Source organism: Sorex araneus, chromosome X (assembly GCF_027595985.1).
Source record: "Sorex araneus isolate mSorAra2 chromosome X, mSorAra2.pri, whole genome shotgun sequence".
NCBI classification, from domain to species: domain Eukaryota; kingdom Metazoa; phylum Chordata; class Mammalia; order Eulipotyphla; family Soricidae; genus Sorex; species Sorex araneus.
Window position 1 is genome coordinate 82,129,955 of NC_073313.1, and position 12,306 is coordinate 82,142,260.

The window sequence follows — 12,306 nt, forward strand, 5'->3', positions numbered from 1 at the left end:
TGGTGCATGGGAGACCATGTGTACCAAGGATTGAACTCAGAGCTTCGGGCATACCAGGCACGCACTCCAGCCCACAGATCACTTATTTAAAATATATAATTTAGTAGTTTTGGCGCATATGCTGCCTGAGCCCATGTGCTGCTTGTGCCATGTGGCCGAGCACATGTGTCGCCCGCATCTCCCCCCTTGAGATGTGTACTTTCATGCTTTCCAGTGCTAGGATGTGTGTAGAGCTCTCTCCATCTTTGGAGGAGCCCGAGTTCTTTCTTGAGCGCGTTACTCCTACTGGTTTTCCTTTTCCACTTATCCCTTCCTCCTTCCCTAAGACCTTCTAAATAAAGTCTGTTACTTCAAAAATAAATAAATAAATAAAATATATAATTTAGTAGTTTTTTTCTGTATATCTACTTTGGTATACAACCATCATTATAATCGACTTTTTAAGTGTCTGACTTTAAGCGTCAGAACTGTAGTATAGGTGTGGCTCCTGAGCACAGAGTCAAGAATAGCCCTGGAGCACCCACCAAGTACAACACAATTCCTTTCCCTCTAAACATCAACAATGCCAAAATACCTGGGAAGGGGTTAGGGCTTCCAGACCAAATGAAACTGCTAGAGGAGAAAACTGTGAACAAGGCCTGGAATGCAGCTTAGTCATAGAGCGTTGGCCAGCCTTGCATGTATGAGGCCCTGAATTTGATCCCCAACACTGCGAAAATAAACAAGAAATTTTTGAAGAAGTTAAAGGCTTTGTTTTGTTTCTTTTAGGGGCCACATGAGTGGTTCAAATAACAGAGTTGCCAGGTTCTGTTTAGGAGAGCTGTCAGGGCTGTTTGGCACATGTGGAACAATGGTGATTTAAACACGTGACCAGATGCTTCCAAGACAGTCCCTCTTTACCCAAGTGCTCTTTCTCTGGGATGCCCTTCAATCTTTTGACAATGGATCACAGCAGTTTTCAAATTAAAGCTCCTGTTAAACACAAACAAGAATTTTTTTTAAAAAAAAATTATTGAATCACCGTGAGATAGTTACAAGCTTTCATGTTTGGGTTACAATCTCACAATGATCAAACACCCATCCCTTCACCAGTGCACATTCCCCACCACCAATATCCTGGGTATACCCCCCTTTCCCACCCTCCCCCTGCCTCCATGGCAGACAATATTCCCCATATACTCTCTCTACTTTGGGGCATTATGGCTTGCAACACAGACACTGAGAGGTTCTCATGTTTGTTCCATGATCTACTTTCGGCACACATCTCCCATCCCAACTAGCATGTGCTTTGCGCATTGAGTTATTTCTCCAGCTCTCTAAAGGTTTTTATAAAGCAATATTTGCCCAGCATCCCGCCAATCCTGGTCCAATGACTGACATGCATATGGGCCACCAAGAGCTATTAGGGCTCACTCCTGAGCAATGCTGGGTTGTAGCACAAATCTCCACCCCTCAAATAAAATCCTAGTTCACCCCATAAAGAGCTCTGTGGGTTTCTTATATTACTTTGGGGTCACCTAGGCAATGGGGACAAGGCAAAAAATACATATTAAGCTCAGAATTGGGCAAGGTCTAGTTGACCCATTAGCTTCAACCCTTGTCCTGAGTGTAGGGGCTGAATTCAAAGCTAAAGCAAGGTTGAGACTGACACCCAGATTCAGGTTTCACCGAGTCACAGGAAGGCAACTGATGTTCAAAGAATAGGCATTGGACTCATTCTTTCTCTCTATAAAGAGCTCTTCTGAAAAGAAAGTTAATTTCCGTGACTCATAAACAGACCATCTCCAAAGCTACATAACGTTTCTATGCAATTAGGTCAGAATCACTTTATGAGAAAATAACCGATCCCAGGCTTCCTCCAAGTGTATCCATCTCCACAATATGCCCTCCAGAAGAGCAGAGTTAAGAGCAAGGCCTGTTGATGTAGAGAAGAGAGACATGCCTTCTGGTTAATAACTAGAGTATCCTCATGTGCACCAGAGCACCAGAAGTTGACCTTGTCTGGTTCTGACCACTTCCCGTGGTGGTCAGGTCTTACTCCTAACTCTGTGCTCAGGAATCACTCCTGGTGGAGCTCAAGGAACCATATGCAGGGGCTGGAGCGATAGCACAGCAGGTAGGGCATTTGCCTTGCACACGGCCAACCTGGGTTCTATTCCCAGCACCCCATATGGTGCCCTGAGCACTACCAGGAGTAATTCCTGAGTGCTCAGCCAGGAGTAACCCCTGTGCATTGCCGGCTGTGACCCAAAAAGCAAAAAAAAAAAGGAACCATATACAGTACTGGGGATCAAACTGAGATTGGCTACATGTGAGAAAAGTGTCTTAATCCCTGTCACATCTCTCCAACCCAAACTTGACCTTGTTTATGGTTGGTTTCTACCATACTGGGCTTCAGCAAGTCATTTATTCTCCAACGTGGAGATGCCAAGTTGGGCTGCTATAGTTATGGCAGAAACCATCTAAAGATGACTGGATATGGGAAACCTAGCATGAGGATTTTCTGTTTGGGGCCATGGGGAGCAGCAGGCTTTGGGACATACCTGGTAGTGCTTTGGGGCTTTTCCTGACTCTGTACTCAGAAGCGACCCCTACTTGTGCTTGAAGGCCCTTGATGAGGTGCCAGGGATTGAATCGGGATTGGTGGAATGGAAGGCCTAAACCCCTGTACTATTTCTCCAGTCCCATCTGCATGAGGAATAAGTGAAAACCGGCAGTAACCTCATAGCTCTGTGAAAGAGGGCATCCGAGAGATAAACATAGGCAGATGCCCAAGAAAGACTCCGGTGCTTAACACACTATTTGACTTGACTTCTACAAGTTGCTACAGCATCACGGGAGAAAAAGCCCTTCTACAAACAAGAGAAATGTGACCTCCAAAGAGGATGTTAATTGTACACCTAAGTTCAAAGAGCTCATTAATTGCAATAACCCTGGCACTGGATTCCTGCACGTTGTTTCTGAAGGTGATGCCAATAGCCAGTGACCCTGCGGGAGAGCTTGGTTCACTGCAATGACTCTCCACCCAGCTTTGGAGTCCAGTTCTGCTCCTTCTTTGTGAGGGCTAACTCATCGAAAAGGACAAGTGACAGGTCTAGCACTGGAAAACTCTAAGCAGTCGAAGTATTCAGGGAGACAAAGACCTGAGAAAGACAGACGGAGACAGGAAAAGGGAGGAAGGCTTCCACTCAAAACAGACCTCTTGGGCAGAGAGATAGGACAGCAGGGAAGGCACTTGTTCAGTCCCTGTCACCAAGTAGGGTGTGCAATCACCGCCAAGGGTCATCCCTGAATGTAGAGTCAGGAGGAAGAGCTGTGGCCTCCAAATTAAACCAAATAAACATAAAATGACTTACACTAAATTAATCCAAATAAAAAGATATGAACAAAAATAGGCATTCGTATGCTTGCTTAAAGAGATACACTAAAATTGGAAAGATACACAGATTAGCAGGGCCCCTGTCCAAGGATGACACACAAATTTGTGAAGCGTTCCATATTTTTTGTGTGAAAAGTATAATTAACAGTATTGCAAATTCCCAAACTTCAATACAAATGGTTTAAAAGGCATTCCTAGAATGAACACAAGTCAAAATTCCATGCTCAAACTTCTGTTTTCAATATATTTTGATTTACAAAGATTCCTCCAGCAACTCCTCCGTGCTGGGCAATGTGATAGAAATGGGAAAATGCAAGGTCTCCTTTTCTTGTGTTTTTTGGCCCCATCCAGCAGTGCACAGGGCTTACTCCAGACTCTATACTCAGGGATTGCTCCTAGCCAGCTCAGGAGCCTTTGTGAGGTGCCAGGGACTGAACCCAAGTCAGTAATGTGCAAGGCAAGCACCCTACCTGCTGTACTATCTTTCCAGCAACTCACTACCTTTGTTAAGTTTCCAATAACCATAAGGTTAGAGAAATGGGCCATCACACATGTCCTTATTCTTAATACAGTCCTTAACCTGAACACCCCATATCCTTAACTTTTAAGTGCTTTTTTTCATTATAATTATGCATTTACTTGGTTAGAGCGATAGCACAGCAGATAAGGCTTTTGCCTTGCACGCAGCCGACCCAGGTTTGATTTCCAGCATCCCATAGGGTCCCCCGAGCACTGCCAGGGGTAATTCCTGAGTGCATAACCAGAAGTAATCCCTGTGCATTGCCGGGTGTGACCCAAAAAGCAATATAAATATATATATATATACATCTATATGTATATATGTATATGTACACACATTTAATTAGCTTGGTAAATGTTTAAAAGTGAAAACAGTATTTGAATGTCTAAACCTGTCACCTCCCAAAAAACCAACACTTATTTCCTGAGATGTCAGGTCAGAAATCACAATTTTCAGCCTGAGTTCTGTATTAGAAGTGAACAGCATTAGATACAAATGTAAGATAGATGTTCAGAACTTTTCAAATGATAAGTCAATAACCCGCATGGGGTCACGTGACATTTTAAAATTTAGGATTGTTTTAGGGCTGAAGAGATAACATAGGGGCTTAAGACACTTATCTTGCAAGCAAGCCACCCTAGTTTGAATTCCCAGTACCACATATGGTCCCCCGAGTACCACCAGGAATCACTCCTCAGCACAGAACCAGGAACAGTCCCTTAGTACTGCCAGGTGTGGTCACCCTGTACCTTCCCTTCACCCCCCCAAAAAAAAGCCAGACAAGTTCTTATCCAGCTCTAGCCCTGATTACAGAAGTAAAGGAGAAGCCCAAACTACCTAGGACCCTAGTCCATGACTGTCTGGGTCTCTACCTCAAAAAATCAGAAGCACACTCCAGCCTCACCTAATGTACCAAGTTCACAGAGCTGGAGGGATTTACAGTGGTTAGGGCATTTACCGTGTATGTAGCCGAACTGGGTTCGATCCATGGCATTCCATATGGTGCCGTGAGCCTGCCTGGAGTGATTCCTGAGCCCAGAACCAGGAGTACATCCTGATCACAGCCAGGTGTGGCCCCAAAACAACAACAACAAATCCCAAGCCCGGTTCTCCAACTAGTAATTCAACTTTTCTACTTCAGTGTCAAATCAGTTCTTCAGACTTACCATGCATGCCTAAACTAGGATTCTTGGGTCTGTGTCTACGCCCAATCTCAAACCTACCCACAATCTTCTCAATTTTATTTAATGCAGCTATCCCAGTTGCATGGGCTGGAGTGATAGCACAGTAGGTAGGGCGTTTGCCTTGCATGCAGCCGACCCGGGTTTGATTCATCCACCCCTCTTGAAGAGCCCGGCAAGCTACCAAGAGTATCTCGCCTGCACGGCAGAGTCTGGCAAGCTACCCATGGTGTATTCGATATGCCAAAAACAGTATCAACAAGTCTCACAATGGAGACATTACTGGTGCCCGCTCGAGCAAATTGATGAGCAACAGGGTGACAGTGATACATTGATACAGTGATCCCAGTTGCATAGGCTGAAGATAGGGGCACCCTGTTTGACTTCTCATTTTCTCTTAAATTCCACCCCCTTACCAACCAGAGAGAAAATCATGGGGACAAGGAGCTTGTATTGCAGATAGCCAACCTGGGTTCAATCCCTGGCAACCCATTTGGTACCCTGAACCCACCAGGAGTAATCCCTAAGCACAGCCAGGTATGGCCCAACACACAGAGTGTGAAGGAGGAGAGAACACCAAAACTATCTCCACCTCCAATCCATCAGACCAAACCCATGGGCCCCTCACTTCAAACTCTACTGAGAATCTGACTACTTCTATCTCCTCCCTACCCCTGTCCTGAGTTACCATTATCTGCAGCCCAGGTGATGGCAATAGCTTCCTCCTTGCTGCTACATTTATTCTCCAATAAACTGTTCTAAAAACCAGCAGCTGGGCAGAGACTTTAAAATAGTAGGGCAGAGGCCAGAGAAATTTCAAGGAGCTATGTGTATACTTTGCATGAGGGAGGCCTGGGTTTGATCCATGGAACCATGTGGGTCCCTGAGCATTGCTGAGAGTGACTCCCAGTACCCTGCGAGTAGTCCACCACATGTTTGGGGGTGACCCCAAAAATGAAAGGAAGAAAGATGGAAAGAAAGAAGGGAAGGAGAAAAGAGAGGAAGGGAGGGAGGGAGGGAGGGAGGAAGGAAGGAAGGAAGGAAGGAAGGAAGGAAGGAAGGAAGGAAGGAAGGAAGGAAGGAAGGAAGGAAGGAAGGAAGGAAGGAAGGAAGGAAGGAAGGAAGGAAACCAGAGTGATAGTATGGGTTCAATCCTGGCACTGCATATGGTTCTCTGATCCCTTCCAGGAGTGATCCCTGAGCACAGAGCCAGGAGTAAACCCTGTGTGCCACCAGGTATGCCACTCCCCCAGCCCAAAATGAAAAAGACTACATCAGGCCCTGTCTTCCCACTGCTCAGGACCCCACCAGGACTCCCCGTCTCATTCAGAGTCCAGGTCCAGATCCTCCGATGATAATTCTTTTTCTCTCATTGCATTAGTCTTGCTCTGATTCCTCTAGAGTATTAGGGCCTGGATATGGGGAAAGCTCAAGGCTTGCTTCTCTGCAAAAGGCATTTCTGACCACAGCAAACAGGAAATCAGGTCAAGGGAACCTGCCTTTGCCCTAGAAATAATCTTCCATGCTGGAGACGAGGAGGTGGGTAACAACTTGCCAAATGAGTTATGTTCAGAAATTGGGGTGGGGGCTGATAAACCTCTCTTCAGAACAAACAACAACAGAAGAGCTGCAATGACCCAAGGCAGGGCCCACACTTGGTGTGTTTTGCAGTTTGTGCAGGCTGACTCTCCCCTCACACAATTAGCCCAGTCCTCAATTTCCTTTGTGATCTACTATCACAAGTCTAGAAATTCTATTGGAGAAGGGTTATTTGATTCTCTGCTATATTGCTAGGCCCTAGATCAGTGCTAGAACATAATAGGTGCTCAATAAACATATGTTGGCTCAACAAACCAGTCATTTGAACAAGTAGATCAAGAGTGCTTACAAGCTGCCAACCTCCTAATCTACAGTGTTTCCTATACTTTTCACCCCCTGTCTGTTGGTTCCATCTGTCTTGGCTCCCTTGTTTTTTCTCTGTGTTTGACCTCAGACTATATCTTTCCTAGGGCTCCTGCCTATGCTAAGTTCCCTGTTCAAATCTGGCCTGAACATGCCACAGTTGGTAGGCTACAACTGGATATCCCTTCTTGCTCTTTTTGATGAGACCACAGCCCTCATCTTCTGCATGGTGAAGTGTCTGTTGTGTTCCAGGGACTATATCAAGTGCATTGTCACTGTCACTGTCATCACGTTGCTCATCGATTTGTTCGAGCGGGCACCAGTAACGTCTATCATTATGAGACTTATTGTTACTGTTTTTGGCATACCCATACTCCATGTGTAGCTGCCAGGCTCTGCCGTGCGGGCGCGATACTCTCAGTAGCTTGCCAGGCTCTCTGAGAGGGGCAGAGGAATCAAACACGGGTCGGCCTCGTGAAAGGCAAATGCCCTACCACTGTGCTATCGCTCCAGTCCTTGTACACATGTTATTTCAGCTCTAGTACCCATAGAGAAACGTGACTAAACCAAGCCAACTTTCCTCCGCCTTTCTTCACATGGGGTCTCTTCCTTCACACTAAGGCAAGGGGGTGCTTTCTCTGCTCTCGAGTTGGCCAACGGTCCTCCCTTGGCCTTGCCCTCCACAGTTCCACTCAAGTACCAGCATGAGAAACTTCCCAAAGTCCACCTCATGCCACTCATTCATTGTAAGGCTCCAGTTAGAGCTTTCCCCAAATTCCTCGCATCAAATAGTCCTCAAGGATGGCCCAGAGAAGAGATAAAACTGGATTTCCACTGCCAATTACCACTAATTTTCCCAGAACCCAAACTTACATTTTGCCCTCTGACAATCCAGCCCAAGGGACCAGCATAGTACATTCTCTGTATATTTTCTCTTAAGTTGGAGATTTTCAAAATCCTTGCCTGGGAATGGCGTGAAAAGCATTTTTTTTTTTTTGGAAACATCCAAAACATGCATCTCCTTTCCTCAATGAGAACCAAAGCTGGGAATGTGACGTTTATGGGACATGTCAGTGGAAAAGATTACTTTTCTTAAAATACATTTGTTAAATGATAGGTAAAACAGCAAACGGATGGGAACCTACAACTGGGAGACATCACAGGAAGAGGGAAATATGATTTTGATTATAAACATATGCATTTTATTATTTCTCCCCATGAGGATCAGGATGGGGAATCTGCAGCTGTGAAAGGGCAAGGAGAGAGCAGTATTTTTAGACCTGTCAGTTTAAAATATACCTTCTCCCACTTGGCCACAGCAGTTTCTCTAAACAAGGCCTGCTTGGAGCCTGAGCACAAGTGAAGATGAATCTATATACACGACAGATGACTAGGAGGCAGTTCCCCCTTGCCCTCACAAACACCCTCTAAAACAGAGCTAGGGGGAGGAGGAGTGGGAAGAGCTCAAAGGACTGGAGTGCATGGTCCGTGTGCAGGAGGCCCAGGTTCAATAGCTGGCACTGCGTGGTCCCCTGAGCACCACCAGGAGCAAACCGCAAGCAATGCACTAGTGCCTTGCACCATGCAGCCAAAGTGCTTAAGACACATTTCCTTTCCTTGGCACCCTTTCCCCTTGATGCATGCAGGAGAATGTGCCCCAGTTTACAAGCAAGGAAAGCTAGGCTGAAAGAGATGTGGTCTTACAGCTCCTAAGAGATGAATGGAGAGAAGGGGTTTGTTTGGACTTGGGGGCATACCTGAATGTGCTCAGGGCTTGCTCCTGGATCTGTGCTCAGGGATCACTCCTATGGTGCTGGGGAGACTGGATGGGATACTGGGGATCAAACCCAAGTAGGCTGCATGCAAGGTCACGGCGCTGGGGAAAGGGATTTAACCCGTGTATACCTGGCTCCAGCATCTGGACTGGGCTGCAGACTGGGATGTCCCTCCACGTTCCCAACCTCTAGCCTAGGCCCAGTGTGAAGCACTGAGTGTCAACTTTGCAGTGACAGAAGTGCCCAGCTACTTCACCCCCTGCATACAGAGCTCTAGGGAGCCACCGCTAATACTCTTGCCTTACATCCTTGTCCTTCTGAAGTTCTCTGGATTACCTCCAGATCATACTTGTTTTTTTTTCAGTCTTTGGGCTGGTGGTATTCAAGGCTTATTCTTTTTTTAAAAAAATTTCATTAGTGAATCACTGTGAGGTACAGTTACAGACTTACAAACTTTCGTGTTTGCATTTCAGTCATACAATGGTCGAGTACCCATCCCTCCACCAGTGCCCATCCTCCACCACCAATGGTCCCAGCATCCCTCCCACCACCCCCACCCCATTCCCCCCACCTCATCTCGCCTCTGTGGCAGGGCATTCCCTTTTGTTCTCTCTCTCCTTTTGGGTGTTGTGGTTTGCAATAGAGGTATTGAGTGGCCATCATGTTCGGTCTATAGTCTACTTTCAGCCCGCATCTCCCATCCCCAGCGGGGCCTCCTAGCACCCTTTATTTGGTGGTCCCTTCTCTATCTGAGCTGCCTTTTCCCCTAGCATGTGAAGCCAGCTTCTGAGCTGTGGAGTAATCCTCCTGGTACTTATCTCTACTATTCTTTCCTTTTTTTTTTTGCTTTTTGGGTCACACCCAGCAATGCACAGGAGTTACTCCTGACTCTGCACTCAGGAATTACCCCTGGCAGTGCTCGGGGGACCATATGGAATGCTGGGAATCGAACCCGTGTCAGCCGCATGCAAGGCAAATGCCCTGCCCGCTGTGCTATCGCTCAAGCACCTCTACTATTCTTGAGTATTAGTCTCGCAGGTCTTATTCTTGGCTCTGTGCTCAGGAGTGATCCCTGGTGGTGCTCAGGGATCAAACCAGGGTTGGCTGCAGACAAGGCTTATCACCGGACTAGATCTTCTAGAACAAATCCTGTGCTAAAGCCCTCCTTGGGGATCGAGGTCTCCCTTCTTCCCACTCTCTTTCAGTGACCATTCCTTACTCCATAGTCATTGGCCTGCCTCCTGGCCTTGCTCCCTCCTGCCTTGGCATCACTGCTCATGCCGATGTCCTCCACCTGGAATGCCTTCCTTCTCCTCCATCTCCTCCTCCAAACTTTATGGATGATTCCAAAGATATGGGAACCCCAATGCTTGATTCTACGTTCTATTGCAACAGCTTCTTATGATGTTCTCTCTCTCTCTCTCAACAAACTGACATATCACTTCTATTCCTGTCCCTGGCATCATATAGGGTACAGAAGACATGCCCAGTAGCTTCTGGCCGGTCCTGACTTGACTTTGTCAAATGCTGTATAGCTGGAGTTTCCCCAATGAGAATGACTTATGGGAAGCAATGTAGGAAAGCAACTCTTGGAGAGGCTTTTGGGAGGAGGGCACACTCAGCAGTGCTCAGGGGCTCTTCTTGGCTCTGTGTTTAGCAGTGACTCTGTTGATTCTTGAGGGATCCCAGGATGTACAGTGCCAGGGATTCGAACCAGGATCAGCTGTGCGCAAGGCAAGCACATCCACCCCTGTCCTATCTCTCCAGCCCTGCAACTAAAGTCCTTTGATCACAGCAAGGCCACATCACCACCTCAGAGGTGGCTGCTTCAAGAGTGGGAAGGCACTGTATCGGATCTTTCCATCTAGAGACTTGGTCGGTTTGGGCCTTTAAGTCAAGCTGTCATTTCTCGCTGCTGGTCTCCAGAATCTAAAGCCTGGAGCGAATGAGCGGGCCTAGCACTTTATTACTGACATGTCATCGTGTCCATTGGAATTTCTCTGCCAGCGAGAGGGCGACTTCAGCCACTCTGCAAATGACTGAATTATGGGTTTGCTCAAGCTCTCCTGGTGCCAGGCTCAACGTTTTCATTTACTGCTCTCGTTAGCTTTGGTGTGGTTTCTGCTACAAGGAAGGCCGGCCTCTCCCCAGCTCACATGTCCCTAAGGCCTCACATAGATACCTTGTCTCCACCGGAAGCTATTCTTTGGCTTACTAAGAGTCTCTGAATGCTGGCACACAGACGCCCAGGCCACCGTGGATCAGGAGACTCAGGCTTGAAGAGGTACCCTGCACCCCTGACCACATCTTGGGCCTTGTCTTCCCATCATTCCCTAGTGAAGTCACAGCACTGGGGGAAATGAGCCTGTCAGGAAGTCATTTCAGGCAAAAAGAAAGGGAAGAAAAAAAGAAATCCACAATATTACATACAAATAACAAACAGCCTGCATAACCCTTCCGGGGACTTCAAGCCCAACTCTTTGGAAGGGAGGTCAGGAAATGGAGCAGAAACATCTGGTGTGCGAAGGGGCTGGCCTTGGGGGCTGTGTGCAGATGTGAGAAGCCAGGGGCTCCTGGCCCAGCCTTTTCATACCTCTTCTTTCATTTTTCTCAAGATGGATTTATTTTTTGGCCCACCGGGGCACCAAATCCCTCAGACCTCAATTAACACTGCAAATGCTACTCAAACAGATTGACTATTTATCAAGGTGATGGGCCATTTTCACTGATGCCTTTGCATCTTTATTTTTTAATTAACCAACGTGCTAATTTGCTTAGCATTTCTCGGTGTAATTGGTGATGAGAGGTCTTTGAATCGTCAGATGGTCCCTTTTGTCAGACACTTTTCCAATTCACGCTGGCTCTAAGGGCATTTTTTGCAGAAATAGAGTCATTCGGTCCAGTCCCACACCTTTCTTTCCCGAAACGAGTGTGAAAACAATCACGACGGCTCCTGGAGTGTCGCAGAAAGCAGATGATGTTCACAAGCATATAGATTCTCCCTGAACACCTTTGGTTGAAAGCGCTCAGCATGCTTCACAACTGTTAACTACTTAACTCTCCCACACACCTGCATCCTGAACAAGCGCCATCCAGCCGGCGCTCCCCGGATGAAACATCTTCCCAGATAGAGTGAAATTCCCAGGCGGAAGCTGTAATTGCTAGCATTGCAAGTTGCTGGACACTTTTTGGTTAGCATCCAAAATTTCATTCACACAGTCATGGAATCTTCATTGGAGGCCCCATTGACTCAAGATCTCATCCCCGCCCCCATACCAACAAGCTATTTGAAAAGATTATGCTTCTAGCCCTGTTTTTTAAGTGGTCTGCAAGGCGGTACCTTCACTTCTCCAGTGACTGATATAAAAGGCGAGAATAAGCCACAGAGAGAGAGAGAGAGAGAGAGAGAGAGAGCTCAATGGGCTCAGCGTATGCTTTGCATGCAGGAAGTCTGGGTTCAATTCCCTGAGCAATCCCGAAATGCAACACCAAGAGTCACCCCTGAGCACCATTGGATGTGGCCCCAAAACCAAAATGAATAAATAAATC

General features: G+C 46.8%; 1 pseudogene; it reads left to right on the plus strand.

Annotated features, from left to right (window-relative positions):
* Positions 1-3,404: 3,404 nt before the first annotated feature.
* LOC129400485 (U6 spliceosomal RNA) lies at positions 3,405-3,504 on the plus strand (annotated as a pseudogene).
* The last annotated feature ends 8,802 nt before the right edge of the window (positions 3,505-12,306 follow it).